Raw genomic sequence first — 10,056 nt, forward strand, 5'->3', positions numbered from 1 at the left:
CACGGATCAGTGGGGGGAGGGTTGTCAAGTGGTGTTTAGGAAACTAGCTCACCATAGCAGAGACACAACACTGTGGCTTGGTGCTATCGTTTGGTTGGTACAGTGCCTGCCAAGCATGCATGAAGCCCTGGGTTTGGTCACCAGCGTCACATGAACCAGGCACATATGGTGGCGTGTGTTTGTGATTCCAGCATCTGGTAGATAAAGTTAGAGGCCAGCCTAAGTTACTTGAGGCCCTGTCTAAAACAAACAAACACACACACACACACACACACACACACACACAAGAGAAAAACATACGTGATAAAAATTAAAACTAAAACTAGACTCAAATTGATACTGTATACAAAAGAGGGCACTCATGGCTTGAAATAAGTATAAAATATTAAAGAAAAATAGTAGATGTAAAATCAGCACATCGGAGTGCAGGAAGCCATCTGTGTGATCTAAGGAACTCTGTTAAGACAAAACTTTAAAAGCAAAAACCACCAAGCAAAAGTTTAACAATTTGACTACATCAAAATTAGGAAATGTCTAATTTTAAAAAATGCATCACCGGTAAGCTAACAGATTGGTGACAGAATAGGTATAGATATTTATAATATCTTCTAAGAACTTACCATTTGTATGCATGATACGTGTTTATATGTGCATGATGTGGGTGTGTGTGAGTGTGGGCATGCGTGTGCTGGGAGAGTTTGTTGGAGCCCATTCGGGTCTCCTGGTGGCTTTACCCCGCAGGTCTGCATAGAGGATGACTGGACCACAGGCCTGAGTGTAGGTGTCTGAGATGTCTGCACTTGGCTGGGCTGGGGGGAGGTCTTTTGCTCCACCCCTTGGCTCTCCTTTAAATACCCTAGGGCACAGACAGTTGGGCAGACGGATTAGGATCCAGGCCCTCCTGAGACTATCCTGTATTTTTTATCTGTTTCTCCCCGTTCTATCCTTCTAACTAATATTTCCTGCTGCTCCTACTCAAGAGTACCCTGGGGAAATGTGGGGGTGAGGGATGCCTCCCACACAAGAGGCCAAAGGACAACCCTTAGGAGTTTTCCCTCCCTCCTCCTTTAAATGGGTCCTCAGGATGGAACTCAGGTCACCAGGCTTGGGTATCAAGCGCTTTTACCTGCTGGGCCATCCCCCAGACCCCTAAACTTGTAACATCTAAAGGAATGAGGATTTGAAGTGAAGAATCTGAAAGACTCCCGGCAGTGATAGGAAAGAGCAAAGAAACAGATGCTACATGAATAACGTTCTCCAAAGCTGGCAGGTTGCCACATGTCGTTTCCCTAGGTTTCGGGCCCAGGGATGCAGAGCTGTGTGGTCTGGAGGTGGCCTTATGGGTAGCAGTGACCATGTGAGAGAAACAGAAGAAGACTGAGCAGTGTCCGAGTTTTAAACTATGATCCATTAGAGCCCAGGCCTCTACCAATGCCATGGGGTATTGCTGCTACTGGCTAGTCTCGTCAGAGACATCCTGGACTTGGGCCAAGGACTTGAGACTTCATACCCCTGCATGACTAGTCGCTGGATGGATGCTACCCCCAGGAATGGGTCACGAACTAGGGTGAAGTAGCTTCCTCTGGCCAAAGGCAATCCCCATAAAGGATCTGGATCTTACGTGCTTTCCGAGGTTGACAGACACCCTGGGCCGCTGGAAACTGAGTATCTAATTTCCAAGTCGGAACCTGAGCAGAACACTCCACCTCCACCACAGCAGATGTGAAGGGGGATTCACGAGCCACATGAAAAATGCAGATTGAGACAACAAGGAGATGCTAGCTACTGCATGCCTTTTTTATGGATAAAGTATGGAAAGAAGCATGATGCCAAGTATGGCAGATGTGAGATGTGACTGTTCTTGTATATTGCTGGAGAGAGGGAGGACTTGAGAGAAGTCTGTACTGGCAAGAATCCTGAGGAGCACTCTGGCCTGGTGAGTCACCTTGGGGAGCACTCCGACCTGGTGAATCAAGTTCAGTAGAACATACAGAAAGTCCTCTATAGGATACAACCCCCAAAGTCTCATTCAGTTCCTCTGGAGACATCTGCAGTTACCTGTGGTAAGAGTTAAAGGCTATCTTAGTTCCTCTCACTAAGACTGAGTATTAAATGTTGTACCCACTACATTATTACTCAGGAATTCCAGGGAATACTTACTACACAGTGGAACTGAGGTCTGTATAGCAGCATAAATGGATTTTAGGAGCAGTTATGGAAAAAAAAATAAACAAGGGGAAAGTGAGAAACAATGAGATAGAACATAGACATAAATTAATACTGCAAAGAAATTGCTTTTGCAACAAAGCATGCAAATAAAAGGAGGCATACGACACACCTAAGAATTACTGTGGCTTGGACAAGAAAATAGAATTTAAGAGTGGAGAGAAACAGGAATAAGGAAGTAAATACATCTTCAAAAGGTGTTTTTGCAGGGACCGATGATGCCTATATCCTCGAGCCAAGAGGTAGGATTAACTGAACCCTCTTCATCTGAATTGTGAAGAAGCATCGGCCACAGCTGCCTCTCGAGCTCCGAGAGAGCAAGTTCAGACTCCTCACCTTCTCTCTCTGAGATTCCTCCTGAAAGGTCACAGGCTGAGTCACCCAAGAATCACAGGGCCCTGCTACACACCACTTCTTGCTCTTACCTGTGAAGGAAATGACATCCACCTCCGATGCTCAGTGGGTGAAAAGCTCGGCATCCGCACAAAGGTTCATGCCTCTGCTGGCGGGTGGCTTTCCTCTGGGGAAGGGAGCTTCTCATTCTCCTCCCTAAGACTACTCCCACCTTGGATTCCCACCAGAGCCACCGCCTTCGCTGAGATCCATCACCTCCAGTACCCCTTGGATCAAAGTCGTTTCGACGGAGAGGAAACAGCCAATGCAGAGCAGTCGTAGACCTTGCCCACCTACAAGAGAGGGCTGCAAATAGTGGGTGGCATCGGATGACAGGCAGCCTCGCTGGTCTAGTAAGACCCCTCTACCGATGGAGAACGAGGGAGGTGTCTCCTCTACTTCTGAATTGATCCTCTATGATACAGTAGTTGCAGAAACACCGCAGTGTACAAGACTTGCCAAGTACTCTCGGGTTCCATTTCTCACAATGCCTGTTGCAAGCCCCAGGCCGACCACGCTGATCTGACCCCTATTCAAGGTCAGATTACAGTCCAAAGTGTGGAACGCAGATTAAAATCCAGAGAAACAGAGGAGAGCTGGAGGGAGGAACCAGGATGTCAATCTGGCCAGACATACTGCTTTAAACCTTAAACTGTTTAAGGATCAACACTAGGTCCTTAGTCCTATTTGACCCTTACCCTTTCTCAGTTATCTCCAGCACTGAATTCCACAAGTACCTCTCCAATCAATAGAATACGTAGGAATCCCAGGATATATCGGTAAAGGAGGTCTGTTTGGATAGCACGCTTTATTGTGTTTTCCTTTGGGGTCAGGAAAGAAAATGTCCTTGGTAGCTTTAGGGCTGATCCTGGAGCTCTCAAGGCGAGATGGTATTCTAATTCGGCTATGAAGTGTCTCCTCAAGAGGCTCTTGTGTTGGGAGTGTGGTGCCCAGTTAGTAGTGCTGGCTTAGAAAGGTGCTCGGACCCTTAGGAGGCAGTACTAGCTAAAGAAGGTAGGTCACTGGTGGGGGTGTCCTTTGGGGCTGTGTCCTGCCCGGACCGCCTCCGGAATCCTATATTCACGGTTTGCTAGCCGCCATGTTGTAAAGTGTTCCTCTCTGTGAAGGACTGATGTCTGGGAAACTGTGATCCAAATTAACCTTCCCTCCTTTGCATGGTGTCTTATCCCCGTGGTCAGGAAAAGCACTGAGTACAGATGGACCTTGTTTAAAGCTTCGCAAGTCCACCAGTCAGCTAGCGAATGGACATGTCTCTGCAAGGCTTGACGCCTTCCCCGTGACCTTTCCCCTCCTCTCTCATTGGTGTAACTGGAGGTCATGACAGGACCAGGGAGATCTGGCCACTGCTCCGGCTCAGACTTTCTTCTTCTTTTTTTTTTTTTTTTTTTTTTTTTTTTGGAAGTTTTTGTACTTTGCGTTTCTGGAGCTAACTGGTACCAGCTGCTCGACTCAGAGATCTTCTGCTTCGATTGATTGAGTAATCAGTCTTAAGCAAGAAGCCCTTTTCTCCCAATCCTCTGCTTCTTTGTCTGTACTTCTGCATGCTTGGAAAATGGAGCTATAAAATCTGTCTTGGTGGCACCTAGGGCAGCCCTCATGCCCTTTCCTCTAGCCTTTGGGGAATAAAAACTACTTTTAAATAGAAAATAAAAACTTGACTTTTAATCCCATGATCCAGGTAAGACCCGTCAGCAAACAGACAGGGGAGCAGGCACATAGAGAACAGCATTGACATGAAAACACGCCAAAAGAATATGGAAAGCCACCCTCTCCCATCTCCTCTTTCTGTGGTAAGAACTCACCAAAGTAAAGAGCTTCTTCAAGTGACACTGTGTCTCCTAGGAAGGTCAGAGGCCACACCTGTAAAATCTCACCAACATGGCTGCCCAGACATGACCTGAACAAGGATAACACCAATAGGATGCTAAGGTGGATGGAAGAAAGTGGACGAGGTCTCAGCCCCACACAGAGAACTACAGGGAACTAAGGAAAGCTGAGCGTGGGAGAGATAGAGACTTCCCCAGGGAAGAGGCACCAACTGGTCAGCCCTGAAAACATACGTGAGTAACAGTTTACAGAGGGAGCGGGTTGTAGCTCTCTATTTAGGAACGTATAAATACGTATAAATATGTAACAAAAATTAATAAAGAAAAGAGACCTTGAATTTGAAAAATTGCAAGGAGGGTTATGTGAGAGGATCAGGAAGGAGGAAAGGGAAGAGGCAAATGATGTAATTACATTGTGATTTTAAAAGATATAAAAAATAAAAATCCCATTTAGGAAAAATATGCATTTACAGATTTACACGTAGTCTTTTTAAAAGTATGCAAAAGTAATCATACTGTAAATAGTATTCTCAAATTTTTCCTTTTTCACTTAATATCATATACATGTATAAAAATCTACTTAATTCATTTAGCAGCTAAATAAATAATAGTTCATTGAATGGACTTACAATTCAGGCCAGATGGTTTTGCTTTTTTTTTTTTTCTTTTATGAACACTAATGTGTCCTCTTGCCCCTGGAATTCCTCCTGAGAGCCAGGCTTGGCCAAGAGCTTCAATTCAGGTGCCAAGCAGACAGAGAAGTCCCCACACCATCAAATGTTCAGGGAGAAATCATTATGAAATTGTCACAAGAAATGTATTTATTTGTTTCCATTTTTGGAGAAAATTTCCATAATCAGCAGCCAGTTCGCCACTTATGTTGATGGTTGAAGATTTTTGACAAACTTCAGTGTTTTCATAGATAAAATTCCAGATTTAGAGAGGACCTGAAGGTCATTTGGTTTGGACCCACTTAGAAATTCCTCCTGCAGGCTTTTGTGTTATTTATTTTTACTATTTCATAACCTGGAACAGCTTTCACTAATGGAAAACTTTCCCTCATTTTCCCAGAGCAGTTCCACCCCCACCCCCATATTAAGAAACTCTGAATCTTATTTAGCATTACATCTGAGGCACTAATGAGAGTAAAAGAAGAAATTAGAGATTAGTCCCACGTTCAGCTTTAAGGAATTTCATGACTGTAAAAGCACACAGCTTGCAACTAACACAGAAACTATGAAATGCCACATTCATAATACACACACTGCACCACGGGGCAGCCTGTCTGAATGGCTGCAGTCTCTCCTGCCTGAGGACTCCAATCAACACTGCTCTGTGTTTGCTGGTGCCGACTGGAACTCCCCAGGCAGGAGTCACAGTGTCAAAGCTCCTCATGAACAAGAGAGGCTCTGAGCCAGTGTGAAGCCAGCGAGCAAACAGGCCTAGTGTCCAATCAACACAATGTTACCAACGCCTGAGTGCTTGTATCACACATTCAGTCAAGGAGACGGTTATATTTAAACTATAATCTTATGATTACACAGAAAAATCACAGTTCTTTAGACGGTAAATTAATATTATATGCTTAAGTATTTTAAAGTAATTTGTGCCTTTGGCAAAGAAGAGGCCAAAATAACAATTGGAATGTTTAGAAATTAAAAAATATGAGGCATTTGAAGTTAATAAAATGTTCCAGTGCCTCCAAACTAATGTATACTCCCAAAATAATTAGTTCTGCATAGGCCATCTGGATCAGTAAATCAAACAAAACAAGACCAAAACACTAAAAGCTAGTATACAAGAAGACATTTTAAAACTGTAGCTATTAGAGAAGGAAAAAAATCACACTAGACACACTGATGTCCTTATAAGAGCCTTTAATGTAAAGATGTACAAGCAAAATAAGAGTCAGGGTGGGGAACCTAAAGATGGGTACATGAGAATAGGTTAATACCTTAGTAATTCTGTTCTCTCTGAAGCATTTCACAATAGAGTGCTGCAATTCTCCAGTTTATTACAAACACATCTTTTAAATTTCAATCCTAACGTTGAAGCTAACAGACAGTTTTAAAAATTATTGGCACTCTATGGTAAAGAACACAGAACCATTTAAATAAAAGCAGGGTGATATCTCACTGGGCAGTATGTACAATGGCTTTTCTTCCTCTCCATATCTATATCCCAGCGGAGATATTATTGGTGTGTAGCTTCTAAACAGCTATAAAAATTTTAAGGGCAAAAGCCATGATTTGCTCAAGAATACGATTGTTCCCAGACCACACAGGATGTCCTGCGGCGAATACTAGCTTGCCGAGCTCCAGGTGGTAAAAACGCTAGGCTATCCCATCTGTTATTGTCTGGCTGGTTGTCCCCGACTCCGCAGACTCTGGTGGCATGTGCTCCGGAGAAGCTGCCCTCCCGCCACCCCTTCTCACAGTTGGATCCACCACGGTAGAGCCTTCAGGCCTCAAGACGCAAGGCCCGGCAAAAGCCACCCGTAAAGCCGGTGGATATCACCATGTTCTGCTGGATAAAATCTGCCGCTTGGTCACTTAGATTGCTAATGCAGATGTGGCTTTATTTCCTCCTTCCTTAATCTGTCCGTTTGCTTTGTTTACATCTTTTCCAGCACCCTTCAAGTTGGTCTGCACACAGCCAGTGACTGGCAGCCCGTAAGTGAAGAAAGCTACCACTTACTACATTTACCACTGGTTTTCAGGCTTCAGGAATTCATGTCTTGCACATCAGCTGGCCGGGACACCCATTACTATCGGGAGATGATGAGTATTTTTCTACCACGGGTCTAGAACTCTGACCAAAACTGGATTCCACCAGTGGTGACTTCCTGCATACTCAGTTACGTCAATATTTCATAAGAGTCCTCATCATTTGCAAGGTCTTGCGGGGGGTGGGGGGTGGGGGTGGGGTGGGGTGGGGGTCGGGGGAGTGGGAGTGGGGGGTTCTGTGACTGCCAGCAGCCAGTCAGGTGGAGAGGCAGCTGCCCGCCTCTCTCCAGCACTTTCCCTGTCCGGTTCTTACAGCTCTGCATTGGTCTTAGCTCTGCCCTTGAATAGCCTTGAATAAATGTTTCTCTTCTCATGGCTGCTCTCCAGACATTTGAAGACAGCACTTCCTCTAAGTCTACTTTTTAGTCATTTAAGCGCTCCCCTAAGGGAGTAGAGTGCTTGCCTTGGAAGAATGAGGATCTGAGTTCAACCCCTAGAACCTGTGTTAAGAAGGACAGGGAGGAACGGAGGAATGGAGGGAGGAGAGGAGGGAGGGAAAAGCTGGACACACATTTTTGTAATCCTAGCGTTGGGAGGTGGGTGGAGAAGGTACCGCTGGGGCTCATTGCCCAATGAGCTTAGTTTAACTGATGAGTCCCAGGCCTGTCAGAAACCTGTCTCAAGAAACAATGTGGACAGTGCATCTGGATTGCTGACCTCTGGATTCCAAAAGCATGCTCCTGCATGCATACGCACATGCATGCCCCCACACACACACATAAATTTTAAAAATGAAAAAAAAAAAAATGCTTCCCTATCCTACCACGTTCCAAACCTTGCGTTAACCACGTTGTGTACCCCACAAAGACTTATGTTGAGTCAATAATATTATTTGCAGCTCCCATAGAGCCTAAAAGGGCTTTGCATACACTAGGCATTTAATAAATAATGCTGAATGAATGCAAGGGCAAATGTCAGTCTCTGTGCTTGAGGAAGTCTCACAATAGTGGGCGTCAAAGCTAATTATAATCTAGGAGTAATGAGAGACTGGGGGCCGGAGGAAAAGGGGAGGTCCTCACCTCTTCTCCACTGCAGCTCCTGGCACCCCATCTTGTCGGGACATGTCTGCTTGTCTCTGCCCCTGGATACTTAGCCCTTTCTCATCTGTGTTGCCCTAATGTTTAACACAGGCCCTGACCTCGGGGAGATATTCTACAGTCGCCATGATTCATGGATGGTTGAGTGAATCGATGGATGAATATCTCCCCTGGCACACCAGAGGAGATGGGCTGGAGACAGGACTCGGCAGCTAAGGGGACGCACTGCTCTTCCAGGCGACCTGAGTTTGGTTCCTAGCACACACAACTGCCTGTAACTCCAGCTCCAGAGGGACCTGGCACCTCTGGCCTCTCAGGGCAGCAGCACTCATGTGCAAATAGCCTCCTACCAACACCCCTATACATCACTTTAAAAATAAAGTAATTTTGTAAAAAAAAAAAAAAAAAAAGAAAGAAAGAAAGAAAGAAAGAAAGAAAGAAAGAAAGAAAGAAAAAGAAAAGAGAATTGCTTTTATTGGTATAAAGTTGTTTTTTTTTTTTCTTTCCCCTTCGGGTCCTAGATATTGAACAGAGGACTAAGACTGTGCCCTGCTTGAATTACACCCTCACTTCTCGGTTTAAAACTATTCTTTCTCACTGGGCAGTGGTGGTGCACCCCTTTAATCCCAGCACTCGGGAGGCAGAGGCAGGTGGATCTCTGCAAGTTCAAGGCCAGCCTGGGCTACAGAGTGAGTTCCAGGACAGCCAGGGATGCTATACAGAGAAACCCTGCCTCGAAAAACCAACCAACCAACCAACTAAACAACATCAAAACCTGTCTTTCCCTAAGCTTTACGAATAGCAAACCCTGAGAAAGTAGAAGTGAGGGAGCCAGCATTGGGAGAAAGCCGTCTGAACGTTCCCCGGAGCCTCGCTGCTCTGTCAAATGCCTTCGGCACACACTTAAGCACCCATGCTGCGTCAGGTGCCCGCCAGACATCACAGCAAGACAAACAAGATCCAGTTGATCCTGTGTAGGATGGCAGAGACTTTACAAGTGACAGTGTGCTCTGAGTGCCCTGAAGGACGAGGAGGTCAGGGAAAGCTCCTGGAGGAGGAGACAGGGCGTAGCGCAGGTAAGGATATTCTGGGCAGAGAGGGCAATGTGGCAAAGCCCAGAGGTGTGGGAACACAGCAGTGTAGGGACATAGTCCTGTCTGCAGGCTCTGTATCCACAAGCGCCAACAACTGCTCTTTCAAAATAACCAGGAAGAAAACTTGACCTGCAACTGAACGCGCACAGGCTTTTTTCTTTCAATTCAACAGAACAATTATTTGCCTAACACCGTGTAATAGGTATTATAAGGAAATTAGACAGGGCTTACCACAGAGCGGGGTGTAGCAGAACATCCCTGTAGTCCTAAGTACTTGGGAAGCTGAGGCAAGAGGGTCACTTGGGCTCAGAACTCAAAGCCAAATTAGGTAATAGAGTCAGACATTGGAAAATAAGTAAATAAATAAGGAAGAATGTATGCATGTTATATGCAATGTGACCCCATTTAATATGGGGACTTGAGAACCTGAGAACTGTGTTACCCACAAGTGTCCTTGATATCGACTGTGTGATATCTGGGGAGTGAAGGAAGTGGAATGGGGGCTAGGGTGTAGACAGAGCAAGGCCAGAAAGGGCTTTGCATGGCTGCTAAAGAATTAGACTTTAAGGATGAGGGATCCACGGAAAAAAATTATAAAATCTCCAAATGATTGGATTTCTCCTTTAGAAGATTATTGTGTTAGTCATGTGTGCTTTTCATTATAACCGAGACC

General features: G+C 45.2%; 1 long non-coding RNA gene across 1 annotated transcript in view; it reads left to right on the forward strand.

The window, feature by feature from the left end:
- LOC114710039 overlaps positions 1–8,647 on the forward strand; it is a 28,526-nt gene extending 19,879 nt beyond the window's left edge. Inside the window, exons 6-8 of the long non-coding RNA XR_003737008.2 lie at positions 4,319–4,430; positions 7,096–7,322; positions 8,383–8,647. This is a non-coding gene — a long non-coding RNA (uncharacterized LOC114710039). The remainder of the gene's footprint in view (positions 1–4,318; positions 4,431–7,095; positions 7,323–8,382) is intronic.
- Positions 8,648–10,056: the final 1,409 nt, after the last annotated feature.

This window comes from Peromyscus leucopus, chromosome 12 (genome assembly GCF_004664715.2).
Source record: "Peromyscus leucopus breed LL Stock chromosome 12, UCI_PerLeu_2.1, whole genome shotgun sequence".
Classification (NCBI taxonomy): Eukaryota; Metazoa; Chordata; class Mammalia; order Rodentia; family Cricetidae; genus Peromyscus; species Peromyscus leucopus.